At 39.2% G+C, this 14621-nt stretch overlaps 1 non-coding gene across 1 annotated transcript; it reads left to right on the top strand.

Annotated features, from left to right (window-relative positions):
• The first annotated feature begins 856 nt into the window (after positions 1-856).
• On the top strand, positions 857-977 carry LOC116631836. Its single transcript, XR_004299285.1, has one exon. It is a non-coding gene; the product is annotated as a small nucleolar RNA SNORA1 (small nucleolar RNA).
• Positions 978-14621: the final 13644 nt, after the last annotated feature.

Genomic DNA, 14621 nt, shown 5'->3' on the forward strand with positions numbered 1-14621 from the left:
GGAACTATGTCCTGTTCATCTTTTAGATGTATTCCTGGCATCTTGTGTGTATCGGGCGCATAAAGGTTTATATAAAAATGAAGAGAACATTTTTGGAGCGCTTGCAATAATTACTGCAGACGGGTTTTATGTATCTCATAACCCTATGAGATAAGTACTAGCAACGTAATTAACCAGATAAGTCGAGATGTAAGTCCCACAACATAGTAAGTGGTAAATTTAAACCAAGCATTTAATACCAATACCAAGCTACTTTAACTACCAAGTGAAAATAGGCAAGAGAGAACGGGAGTACCTTTCTGCCTGAGGGAGTCCAGAAAGCCTTCTCAGTGACATTAAAGTTTTAGGATGAGTAAGAAATAACATCCTTCATAGAGGCACCAAGTGTGACAGACCAGCACAGCAATATAATCCCATAACTGGCTGGGGTTTGAATGAAGTTTGTAGTTTGGGGAACTCTAAAATCAAGGGACCTGATTGCAAAAGACCTTGTAAGCCTTGCGGAGGACTCGGGTGTTTGTTTCCGGTCAGCAGTTTGAAATAGAAAGCACTTTGCAAAAGTCACGTAGGCTATAGCATGGAGGTTGAATTAGAGGTAGTACACTGGATGGTTTTTGCAGAAATCTAAAAATGAAGATGGTGAGGATCTGCATTATGGAAAGGGATTAGAAATGTACCTCTGCATTCTCTTCGCATAAAGCCCTATAGTTATATAGGATTTGCAAACACTGTTAATTCATGTAATTGATGAACCTTAATTTTAAGCCTTACCAATTGATTTGCTAGGTGAGTTTAGTCTGCACTTATGAAATATAGTTAGTGTCACAGAATTTTAGAAAGGACTTCATTTACTCCAAGCCTCATTCTAGATGAAAATGGGCATGGTTGTCTGTGGTGTCCACAGATGGTTAATGTGACACTGAGACACAGGTTATGCTTTCGTTATTGCAGGGGCGACAAGGAGACCTGTAACATTTCTTGTTAAAAGTGGATGGAACAAGACTTTTCAGTATTAGAAACAATTAAGGAATAATATATTTTTAAATCACTTGACAAAATAGCCATCAGTGAACTTTCTACAATTTTAACTTCTAGGGCCCTAAGATCAATTGTTTGAAGAAATTGGATTCCAAAGATTATAGGTGGGGAAGTTTTGAAGTATGTCTGTATCCAAGTGAAGATCAAAGAAGTTCAACTGAGGGGAACCTGGGTGCCTCAGTAGGTTAAGCTTCAGACTCTTGATTTGAGCTAAGGTCCCAAGATCGAGCCACACGTCGGGCTCTGCACCAGGCGTGGATCCTACTTAAGATTCTCTCCCTCTGCCCCCGACTCAAAAAAAAAAAAAAAAAGAAGCCCAACTGAAAGAATTATGGACTGACTGACAATGACAACTGTGGATTGAGCAAAAGTTCTTTTTAAAAAGCGCTACCTTGGAGCGCCTGGGTAGCTCAGTCGTTAAGTGTCTGCCTTCGGCTCAGGTCATGATCCCGAGGTCCTGGGATCGAGCCCCACATCGGGCTCCCTGCTCCGCGGGCAGCCTGCTTCTCCCCTCCCACTCCCCCTGCTTGTGTTCCCTCTTTCACTGTGTCTCCCTCTCTCTCTGTCAAATAAATAAATAAAATCTTTAAAAAAATAAAAAATAAATAAAAAGGGCTACCTGGAAGATTATGACAGACTTTGAGGGAACTAAGGTGATTGGTAGTAGGAGAAATCACATGTGAAATTCCTTAAATATAAATTTATTGACTTAAAAAAGAGACTTCACTCCAAATCAAATTTAGTGAGCCTTTGTTGTTTCTAAAGGTGACACAACACTAGTAAACAATGTCTCATTTGGGTCAGTTAAGTGACAAAATATTGGGCAACACTGGCAAGTCTGTTGGGAAGGGCGATCAAAATTAAAGTATCCCCAGGTACTTGTATTCAGGAGGGGCATTTTGATACTGACTAAATTTCGAAATTCCTAATTTACTTCTGGTAGAAGTTTTACAGTAAGAGTTCAAAGTCTTCGGTGTTTGGGGCTCCTGGGTGACTCCGTCGGTTAAGCGTCCAACTCTTGATTTCCACTCAGGTCATGATCTCGGCTCAGGTCAGATCTCAGGGTCATGAGATTGAGCCCTGTCTCTTGCTCCACGCTCAATGGGGCGTCTGCTTGAGGATTCTCTCCCTCTTCCTCTGCCCCTCCCCCTGCTCCCACAAGCACTCTCTCTCTCTCTCTCTCTCAAATAAATAAATCTTCAAAGTCATTAGTGTTTTTAATTCCTAATTGGTGGAGAGGGCAAATGGAATAAGAAAAAAACACGGAGAAGGCACAGAAAAGTGGAAGAAATAAGCACACAGTAAGAAGTCTTACTTGCCAGCATGTTGGTATGTTGGAAGCCTCGGAAGTCTTTTCAGGCTCATTCTACTGCACACACTCTTCCAAGAGAATAGAAGGGGGAAATACTCATCAACTCATTCTTATAGACCAATTTAACCCTGATACCACAACTCAGACAAGCATAGTAGGAGAAAAAATGCAAGTCAACCTTACCCAAGAAAAATAGTGAAACATAAAATATTAGCAAGACTAAAAAATAGTACACCATAACCAAGTTGGGTTTCTGTCGGGAGTAAAGGATAGATTTATTAATAGTAAAGCAAGGATAAAATTAAATCTAAAAGGGCAATCATCACATGGAGAAAAACCACTTTTTCCGTCTATAAAAAATGGTTGATAAAAATCACCATAATGGTTAAAAAACACACATTTAGCAAACTATGAAAAGAATGAAGCTTTATTAGGTAAAGTTAATCTATAAAAATATAGCACACATTATTCTTAACTATGGAATTTTAGAAGCAGCCCTTTAAAATCAGGCTGGTCAAGTAAAATGTAGTTCAGCATTGTACTACACAGTCTGGCTAATACTGGCAAGGTATAAAACAGTAAAAGGTATAATTAAAAAGTAAGATATAAAGCTTAGTGAGATTTACGAATATATTCAAAAGTCAGTTGCATTTTCAAACATGAGCAACAGCAAAAAACTTCATTCAACAAAAGGAAACACCAGGCAATGGAATACTATTTGGCACTAAAAAAAGGAGCTACCAAGCTATGAAAAGAAATGGTGTAACCCTAAATGCATATTGCTAGGTGAAAGAAGCCAATCTGGAAAAGTTTCCATATGATTCCAACTAAATGACATTCTGGAAAAGGTAAAACCATGGACATAGAAGATCAGTGGTTGCTAGGGGCTTGGGGGAGGGGCAGAGAAGGATGAATAGGTGGAGCACAGAGGGTTTCCAGAGCAGTGAAAATATTCTATGGTATTATAGTGATGGCTGACATCATCATAACATTATCATGACATTATACATTTGTGCAAGCCCATAGAATGTACGACACCAAGAGTGAATCCTAATCCAAACTATGGACTCTGGGTGATAATGATGTGTTAATGTAAATTCATCAATTGCAACAAATGTACCACTCTAGTGGAGGATTTTGATAATGCGGGAGCCTAGGCATGTGTGGGAGCAAGAGGTATATGGGAAGTCTTTGTGCCTTCCTCTCAATTTTGCTGTGAACATATAACTGCTCTAAAAAATTTTAAGTCTTTAGAAAGAAAACAGTGACATGTGACTTAGGAGTTATGGAGAATTTTTTTTTTAACTTTATGACAATCATTAAAGAAAACCTATTTAAATGGAGGTTACACAACTATCATGGTTACAAATAATAGATACTCTTCTAAAGACAATGAGGAACCTGCTCTACCAAATACCAAGACTAATAAAACCATAGAAACTAAGTCAATGAAGTATTCATTGGAGATAACCAAATTGATAGCGGAGTATAATAAGGAAACCATGAGCGCTCACTCTGATGAGACCAATTTATAACAGCTGGCATGGCAGATGAGTTAAGATATTGGACGATTTGTTATAAAGTGCTCTGAGAATTGGGTATTTATATAAAAGAAAATTAAAATGGATCCCTACACTACACCATGCACAAAAAGCAACTCTGGGTGGATTCAAGTCTTAAAGTCAAAAGAGCAAATAACTCTAAAAGCTTTCAAAGAAAATATAGGAGACTATCCTGTCTTAAGGATATCCTGTCTTCCATAGAAAAGGAAGGATTTTTAAACAAGACATACCAGACACTAAGTATATTGAAGCTTCCTATATTTGATATCAAAGGCATCATTAAAAGGGTGAAAAGATAAGCCACAACGGAGAGAATTATATTTGCCCCTCATGTAGCTGTCAAGCATATATATATATATATATATATATATATGTATATATATATATGTATATAGAAAGTATATATGCATATTAAAAACATATGGAAGTGTATATATAAAGACTATATATAAATCAGTAAGAAAATGGAAAAAATGAAAAAGAGCAAAAGACATAAGTACAATACAGGGAAAAGAGAACATGTGTTGTAAATAGCCCTGTGAAAATTGTTCAGCCTTATTGAAATTCAGGGAAATCTAAATTCAGATTATAATGAAATACTATTTTACACCCACTAAGTTGTCAAATAGTAACTAAGCTCCACCAATATCAAGTGGCTTCAATGATGTGGAACAAAAGGAATTCTTGAGAGCAGTACACTGCTAGTAGAAGATCCAGTTGATAACAAACCACTTGAAAACAATCAAAATCTTGTTTACAACAATCTTGTAAAGTTGAACATAAATTCTAGCAATTCCATTTCTGGATGTGCACACCTTGATTTTCAGTACTGGAACAACTCTTGCATATATATGCACCAGGAGACATGTACAAAAATATTCATGGTAGCATTATTTGTAATAGCAAAGACTTTTAAATATTCTAAATAAGTCAGTGACTGGGGGCCTGTTTGTCAATAGTGAGGTACACTGAAGATGAGCAAATAGTAGCTGCAAGCAACAACGTGGATGAACCTTAAAAACAATATGGAACCACAAAAGCAATCACAGGAGACTACATGTGTATTTTCACCCAGGTCAAAAGCAAATAAAGCTAAGTAATACATTGTTTCAAGATGTATACATACGTGATAGGGGCACCTGGGTGGCTCAGTCAGTTGAGCGGCTGGCTCTTCATTTTAGATAAGGTCATGATCTCAGGGTCCTGGGATTGAGCCCCAAGTCAGGCTCTGTGCTCAGTAAAGAGTCTATTTGAGGATCCTCTACCTCTGTCCCCCCACCACTTGCATGGTCTGTCTCTCTCTCAAATAAATAAATAAATCTTAAAAAAAAAAAAAAGATACAGGGGCAACTAGGTGGCTCAGTCGGTTAAGCGTCTGTCTGCCTTTGGCTCAGATCATGATCCCAGGGTCCTGGGATAGAGCCCCGCGGGTCGGGCTCCTTGTTCAGTGAAGAGTCTGCTTCTCCCTCTCCCTCTGCCTCCACCCCCCTATTCATGCTCTGTCTCTGTCTCTCTCTCAAATAAATATGTAAAATCTTTAAAAATAAATTTTAAAGGAGGTCCCCAGCATCCTTTCCCAAAGTTCTAACATTCCATATTAATTCTTAGAATTACAATAAATAAAATAATTTTTAAAAGATATATATACAATAAAAAACTGTTTAAAAAGCAAGAGAATACTCAGCATAATTATGGATTGTGGTTATGGGGAGGTGAGGCTAAGGCTTATGAAGAATACTCAAATAGCTTTAACGGTGTTGGTTATATTCTAGTTCTGAGGTTGGGCAGTATATTCATTGTTCATTTTATTCAATAAACATACATTATATACATATATGCATTGTATATATTATTTCACATGCATCATCAACATTTCCATAATAAAAGTGTCTATTTAATAGAATGTTTTCTAATGGACAGATTATTTCATTGGTGGGGGGGTACATTTAGGTAGAGATATTTCATCAGCTGATAGTTGAAATATTTATTATTCTGGAGTGAAGTCTAGGTCAGATTGGCAGTTTGGGGAGTTATCACTATAAATATCCATGCAGATCTGTGGACTTAATTTGTTATTTTAGGAGGTGGAAATTCAAGAATTGGATAAATGAGAATGAAAAGAATAGAATGGATGATATACATTGGTGAAAATTTAATGAAATCAGAGAACTTCATCATTAAAAGAAAAGGGAACACTTTCCTAAGGGAGTAGCAAATGTCCTGGGACATATGTGTGCATCTTAGCAAGAAATGAAATGATGGTGGATGACAGGTGGTGGGAGAGGGTTCCTGAAACCAGAAGCTTAGAAAAGGAGAAAGGTCTGAGGCTAGAACGAATTGTTTCACGATGGCATTTTTGCTCTGAGATGAACACTCAGGGAAAATCAAATATGCATATTTAGGGACAACATCCTGTACGTCAGGAGCGGGAATGGAATTAGGGCTTCTAAAATCATAGTTGTCCTAAAACAAACAAACAAAAACAAAAATGCTGTCCTCATTTCAGGACTTTGCCCTAGTTCAGTCACTGATAGAATGAAAATGTAGAAACCTTCATTGGGAGCACATTCCAGCAATTGGTGATCTGCTTCATTTCCCCATCCTCACTCCCCCATGACAGAGGGGAGAATATTCCATTAACGTGGCCCACGATGATTTCTCTTTTAGACAAAGGAGGAGGACACATTGAGAATGATCTTGTGTTTCATTCATCTCCTGAAGCCCCTGGCTGTTCCAGGCATTCCTTCCTTGTTGAAATCATTCTTGCTTTCTAGGCTGAGATGCTTGGGACATTTTGCAGGAAGAAGAAAAACAGTTGCTTAGTCATCTTCCGTAGGGAGGTATTTGCTGCAAGTGCCCCAGAGGCTCTTGCCAGCCACCACCAGGGAACAATTATGGTTCCTGTTGTTTTGAATATTTTGAACCTTATGCCGTGACTGGCGTAAGTGGTATTCGGGTAATATTAAGGGGAATTATATTTAGAAATGAGCTAAAGCAGTACTTCCAAAACATTTTGCTGCATGACCATAGAGGGTCACCCGATTCGGAGGGAAAGGGGGGCTTCCTGTTCCAGGCAAGGATTGTTTATGACCTAGCCGCCAGAAATGATGGACATAGGAAGTTTTCTTGTTGCTCTTTTCCATGTGAGGTTAGTCCCAAAGTTACGATGACATGGTGATCAAGTAAAGATGGTGCAGGAAGAAACAGAACAGAATTGATGGACTAACAGGGCAGAACCAGGAATGGCCCTCAAGTTTGCAAATTTGCAGGAAACTGGAGAGGTGTTAGACAAAGGAGAGGTGATGAATGTTTTGACGTACTGAACCAATCACTAGTCCATCTTACATGTGCTTGACACAAGGATGAAAAGAGACATAGCGTGAAAATTAACCCAACATTCTCATGTTAGAAAGAAGATCACTGAGTGCTGAGAAACACAGCCCAGCTCTCATTCACAGTAATTACAGTTACAATTTATCAACGCCAGTCACGCTTCTGAGTACTTTACATGTAATTTCTCATCTACTGCTCACACAGACAACTCTGGTAGAGACTGTTATCGTGCCCATTTCACAGATGAAAAAACAGAACATGAAGAAGAAGAATTAAATAAGTTACACGATGTCCCATAGGAGGTTCATAGTAGAGCCGGGACTTCTGTATACACAGGCAGCATGAGCCCAGGACCTGCTTTCTTGCCCACTACGCCTCTGGCACTGTGTCCACATCGAGCCATAACCAAGGATGTATGAGGACAATGTGGAGGAAAGTATTCTAAAGCAGACAAGTCCCTGACTCTGTGCATGCACATACATCCGTTTTAATCTGAGTTTCTGGTCCCCAGCCTCCTTTCCCGAAGTTCTAATATTCCATATTAATTCTTAGAATTACAAACTGTGGTTGACAGCCTTGGTTATTACTGTAATTTGAGTTTGTCGAGAATGCAATTAAGAATATCCAGTAGTTGGCAAGAGTAACCCACAATCTGAGAGGTTTTTAAAGATGAAGTTCCTGAGAAGAAAGTGACTAGATGGTCGGGGGAAGAAAGACTGGCAAAGACAGGATGACCAAGGAAAGATCCGAGTTGGCTTTGTGTTGTGTTGCTTTCACACAAAGTAAAACAAAATATTATTTGGAATACTGATAGGAGAAAGATGACCATCATTCAAGTAGAATATTGGATCCTTCCGTAGTGGAGTAAGAGCGAAATTATCCTTGACTGGAAGTGGTCTGATGAAAGGAGGACTCCTGAGAGGGGAGCCTGGGGATCTGGATTCGAGAAGGAGCTTTGCCTCTTGTGAGCTGTTATCTTTGACAAATCACTTATTCATTCATTCAACAAGTATCTGTTGGGCATCAGCGATGTGCCTGCGTCGTTCTAATGCTGCAGGTGCCGTGGAGAAAATAGCACAACTAGTCATATCCCTTATGGAAGTTGTCACGTAGGTCAGGGCTCAGCAAACGTTTTCTGTACAGGGATAGATAAAAAATATTTTAGGCAGGCTGCATGGTTTCTATAGCAAATATTCAACTATGCAGGTGTGGTATGGAAGTGACCACAGAGAGCACAGAAACAATGGATGTGGCCGGGTTCCAGTGACACTTCTTTTACAAAGATAGGTGGCAGACCAAGTTTGGCTAACAGGCGGTAGTTAGCCAACCCCTTTTCTAGAGGAAGAAACAAACATTAACCAAATAATTATGCCTATGGTAACATGTGCAAAGGCCCGGTGGCACGGAGGATGCAGTGGTATTCATAAAAGGCTAGTGGGCCAATTGCTAAGTGAGTGAGGAGATTACCATGTGAGTGAGACTGGAAAGGCAGAAAGGGACAGACTAGCAGGGTCTTTGGGGACACTTAAGATTTTAGCCTTTGCCATGCTAATGATTGCCAGTCATGGGATTATTTTAAGCAGGATGGCGACACGATCAGATTCAAGTTTTAAAAGATCACGCACTGCGGTGTGTAGATTGAATTGAATGAAATCTTGTCATCTGCAACATAAGGATAGATATACTTGCCCTGTATATCAACAGTTCATTGTGGTGAACAAATCACACAAGGTGCATAAAAGTGGGTTATAAAATATAAATGATGTAGGGAATTGCCTAGAGATATTTTACAGGAAGCAATGCCATCAGAAGGTCATGTTCTTTTGAATTTTCTCTAGGAACAAAGGTAGTCTGAACTCATGAAAGAAATCCTTTTGTTTATGTTAACAGGCTTCCTTCACCAGGGAAACTGCTCCTTAGGGTGCTCACGAAAGGCAAGGAACTTCTCTCACTTGCTCATTCCGTCTCTCCTTTTCCCCTCTCCTAAGCACCTGGAGCCCAGGCCTGGCTCCAAACCCATGAAAATTGGCCAAGTGTAAAACTTCTCAAGAATGAGATGGATCCTGGGGCAAGTTCCCCTGAGAAGCAGGATAAAGAGAATTTAGTGGGTAAGTTCCTCTTTTCTGCCCTAAGTATGTTTTATGTATATTAAGGGAAGTGAGAGTTGTGGCATTTCTGAGAGTTACAAAGTAGCCACGAGGGGGATTAATACATATTGGGATTGGCTTCAATTCAGTTAGAGCCCAGGATTTTGATCTCATTGCTCTTTGTGGTTTTATTTCCTTCTTGAACAGTGGTCTATAACTTGCTCTTTTCTTCAGTGTTAGATAGAATTTGTATTTATCTTTACATTCTTTTTTTTTTTTTTTGCATTACATAGCAAAGATATGTTGAACAGGCTGAAATGTATCCATTTTCAAGTATCATCTGATGATGTTATGATTGAAAAGTTGATTTGACCTGCATTATGTTTGGTACCTGGAGAAAAGTTGAGGAAAATAAAACTTAGCCCATAAGTACTAACTACTACCTTGAATGGCATGTCTAGATTATGAAGCATTTTGCTTGCATTATGTTTTTAAATCCTACAATAATTCTGAGGAAGATTCTCACATAATCTCATTTTATGAAGGAGAAAACTGAGTCTTGGAGAGTTTAAAAACTTGTTGAAGTTCCAGAAAGTGATGATGATGATGATACTTGTGTATATGTGTGGGGGGGGGAGGGGTGTTTTAACCCATGCTCTCTATAGTTTATGTTGCCAAAGAAGTCATAGAAATAGAAAACACACTTGGCTATCAGTTTGTAAAAGAAAAAGTATACATTTAGAAATATTTGCTTAAATTGATATGTGGGAAGCAGCAAATATCCCTTAGAAGTCTAAGTGGAAGGTATCTCCAAAGTACCTTCCATTATCTTTTTAAACAAGAAGTTTCATGAGACATTTTAGCTTCCATTTAACAAGTGAAGACATCAGCTGGGTAAATGGCTTGACTGGAGCTTTATCAGTGAGATAAACTGTCCATAGGGTTACTTGGTTTTGACTTTTTAATATAATGAGAAAAACCCGCACTACTACACTACAAACAGAAATGGAACTTATACGTTACAACTTCTGATTTCATGTGGTTTTAGCAATTTCTGAGAGATATAGGATTAGTCATTCTCTAGAGATTTGTGGGATGATTTGCCCTTGCCTTCCTCCATCTTGGATACATTATTTTTTTGTTTGTTTGTTTGTTTGTTTTTGTTTTTAATTTTTTATTGTTATGTTAATCCCCATACATTACATCATTAGTTTTAGATGTAGTGTTCCATGATTCCTTGTTTGTGCATAACACCCAGTGCTCCATGCAGAACGTGCCCTCCTCAATACCCATCACCAGGCTAACCCATCCTCCCGCCCCCCTCCCCTCTAGAACCCTCAGTTTGTTTTTCAGAGTCCATCGTCTCTCATGATTCGTCTCATCTTGGATACATTATTAACAAGACAATATTACCTAGTGCTGCAAGCTATGAAGAAATTTCCACTTACAAATGTTGAGAGAATTAAATGAATAACTGAGTCTTTGTTATCAACTCCAGCAGGAGTCTTCAGCAGTACTGTGCAGCCGGCTTCTTGTACAAGCTTTTGGAAACCACTAGCGTGCCTCTCTTCCCAACTCCAAGTTCAGTGACATCACAAGGGTAGATCCGATCTATAGAGTGCTATAAATTAGGGTCCCCCCCTCCAGTTGTTACACATTTACTCATGTAAATGAGTAGGACAACACTACTCATTAGCCTTTGACTTCTCTTGCACTTTTTTTTCCTCTTTTTTCTTTAAGAGTTAAAGTGAAGTTAATTGGAATCTTAATCATCCAAATCTTAGAATTTCTTCTCAATGTTAATATGCAAAAAAAATCCAGGGAGTTTTTTAAAACACAGATTTGGGGTTCTCATCCCTGGAAGGCCTGGTACTCTCGTCCTGGGATGGACTCAAGATTTTGCATCCAAGTAAGTTGCAAGCTGGTGATGTTGCCAGGCTGAGGACACACTTTGAGTAGCACAGTATTTCTTTTTAACAATTCTGCGTTTTCCCTGAAAAATGTTCCTCGGTGCAAGCTGTGTGCACATTTCAGAGAACTAGGCAGGAGGGAAGATGATTTTCAGGTGATGAAAAGATAGTATTTACCAGGAGGGTTTCTCTTTAGATTTTATGTTTGACACTTAAAATCCTTGATTCTGTGGAGAAAGAACCAGGAAGTTGCTGAGACTGTACTTTACTGGCTCCTCCACAGGATTGGAAGTGAATAGAAAGAGGGAAGAACTTTTAACACTACATCCCCAGGCCCAGGCAAGGTGATTGTTCTCATTCCACACACCTTTTATTTTTCCCTTGGGAAGCCTCCAGTCGTTCCTGCTCTGGAAATACAAAGGACTTTTTTCTTTTTTTACTTGGTGTGATTAATTTTTTTTATTTTAAAACTCCCTCTAATATTATAAAGGTATCAAAAATTAAGAAAACTTAGAACAGTATTGTTGGGGAGGAAAAATTTCCCTTGACCCTTCAAAGATTCTTCTGGATGGCCTCAGAATTAAATTGACATGAGACTGATTAACAGGAGATAATCAAATTTAACTTTGTACAAACAGGAACCCCACATACATAAGAGGTTTTAAAGACAGAAAGGTAAAATAAGGTATATATGCCATCCTGAGCTAAGGAATGGGTTGGGGGCCGGAGGCTCAAAGGGGAGGAGGGCAATTCACAGAGCAATAAGAAGACAGGTGTTGGGTAATTAGAAGTTTGCTCTGCCATATAGATGGATGGGTCAATTAGATAAAATTCATCTCTGGTAAGAACTCTCATTCTGGGAAAAACCTCCAGTTTAAGTTCTTCTAGGTAGATAAAGGGGGAGCAAAAATTTCTCATGAGCCCACTGGGTCTTGATTTCAGCTCCAAATAGTCACCTGCCAAAATGACACACTTTTGAGGACACTTGTTCTGACCCCTTCAGTATAAATCATACTTCCACCGCTCAGAATTAACCACTGATAATATTTTGGTCAATTTCTTCCAATATTTTTTTCTTTGCATGTGTTTTGTGCTAATTGGGATCATAGTGTCCATAGAATTTTGCATTCTCCTGCTTTTTTCTCTTAACATCATACCATCATAATTTCTGGGTTTTCATCAATTAAAAAACATATAATCATGATATGATATTGTGTAGGTATGGTTTGCTTAATTATCTCCCCATTGTATTTTCAGAGTGTTTCTTATTTACCACTGTCATAAATAACACTATCATGAGACTGTTTGGACACACATCTTAAGGACAAGTGTTTGTTGTTGCTACTGGTAATGCTGTTATTTCATACAGAAAAGAGAGGTGGAGGAGGGACAAGCATGATGCAGGCATGGGGGAGAAAAATCTTTTCTCTACCCTTTTAGATGCTTTAGCTGATCTACTAATTACATGGACATAAGGAAGATTAACAAGGGAAAAACGAATTTAATTTTGTGCGTACGTGAAACTAAACGGACATGAGAGGCTCTAAGACAGTCAGGCAATTGAGGCTTATGTGCCATCCTGAGCTAAGACTAATGGAACAGTGGTCTGGGGCTTCAAAAAAGAGGAAGACAATTCACAGAAAGATGAGAAGAGTGAATGTTTGGTAAACAAATGTTTGTCATACCAGGCAGAAACAGTGGGACCCACAGAGGAATTTAAACAAACCATTCCTGCTCATCTCCCCCTGGCTTACCTTACTCTTGGTGATTACCTCTGGTGACAGCTCTCTTCCTGCACCAAACCCTGTATCTAAATTCTTAGAGGCAGTTAAGGGGGAAGTAAAAGGCTCTTCTCGAGTCTTTTGGGTCTTGTAGGTCTTCAGTTCAGAATAATTCACGTGCCGACGTGGAACATTTTGGGGAGGCTTGTTCTGGACTCCTTCACAAGGAAAACATTTTCTCTATTTTCTTCTCATAATCCCCAGTGAAGCAGTAGCATGAAGGAGAAAATGTGAGTACATATGATTCCCAGTTTAATTGACTCTCTTGAGAGCAAACAGAATCTCTTCTGCTGAATCATTATTTCCAGACAAGAAACTTCAAACAGATCAATAACTGTATTATGTGGCTGAGCATCATTTTTGACAACTCAGTGCATTTGGTGTGCTGTTCGCTGCATTCACTCAATGAATGAGTTTAGGATCTACTGTGTGTCAGGAGATGGAGACATAAATATAAAACACCTGCTCTCAAAGCACTACCGATCTACAGGGAAGACACCCACGTTAACTGAAAATTACAGCATCCTGTGAAAAGCCAGGATAGAGGGTTTATTAGAAACTTAGAAAAGGAGCACCCAAAGGTAGGGGTGAGAGAGAAGAATCTTCCTAGAAAAGAAGGGGAAGTGTGAGCTGAGCTGTGTGACTAGATGAGGGAGAGAAGAATGTGGGATATGAATGGGGGCTGGGGGACATGAAGGCCCATGCAAAGGCACAAAGATGTGTGAGGACAGGGTGCTTTCTCTACCACGGGCAGTGTTTATGTGTTAGCATGTGGCTTAGGCAGCTAGACCCGGAGGTGAGAGACCAAAGCCCTGCCGCCTGAAAAACTGAATTACAGACTTGCCCAGGTGTCAAGCCTGGTCTCCCAAGGCATGCTTGGGAGTTGCTGGGCAGTTAGTTGACTGATGGGATGAGGCCTCGTTGGAATTCCTCCTGAGGCAGCTGCAGGGCGAGCTGTGTCTGCGGGGAGGTCATGATGTGGGACTTTAATTGGATTGGTAGCGCTTAAATTCTTAAGCTGAAGGGGGAGCATAAGGTATTAAAAGCATTTACTTTTATACTTTCTTGAACATTTGAACATTCTATTTCAAAATTTATTTTCAATATTTCTATAAAAGATCAAATGGTAAAAAGGAACTCCGTACACATGTGTCCTAAAGTTCATGTAACTCTCAAGCACAGATCATCCTTCTGTAGTTGAGATGTAATTATGACATTGAGAGAACTCTTATGATTATGAAATTTTGTAGTCATAGGAGGAGCAATGGTGAGATCAGCATCTGGCTCTGATTTAGTAGTTTTGCACTAAAGATCTGGTCTCTCTCTCTCTTTCTCTGTCTGTCGTTAAGGTTCTAAAAGTTATCTGCAAGAACTTCCAGTCAGGGGCTATGTTACTTTAAGGAGGTAGACACGTTCAAGGGCAGGGCTTTATTCTCCTTGAAAATGTAGTTCTTGCCCATATGGAGGAGCCATCATCTGGATGGACCAGAATATCCACCATGGATACTTAGAATCCTATCTGGTAAAAGAAACCAAATTAAAAAAAAAGAAAAAATATTATGTAAATGGTCAAAGTAAAAACTGCACCGAAGTTGAAG

This window comes from Phoca vitulina, unplaced genomic scaffold, assembly GCF_004348235.1.
Source record: "Phoca vitulina isolate PV1807 unplaced genomic scaffold, GSC_HSeal_1.0 scaffold5, whole genome shotgun sequence".
NCBI classification, from domain to species: domain Eukaryota; kingdom Metazoa; phylum Chordata; class Mammalia; order Carnivora; family Phocidae; genus Phoca; species Phoca vitulina.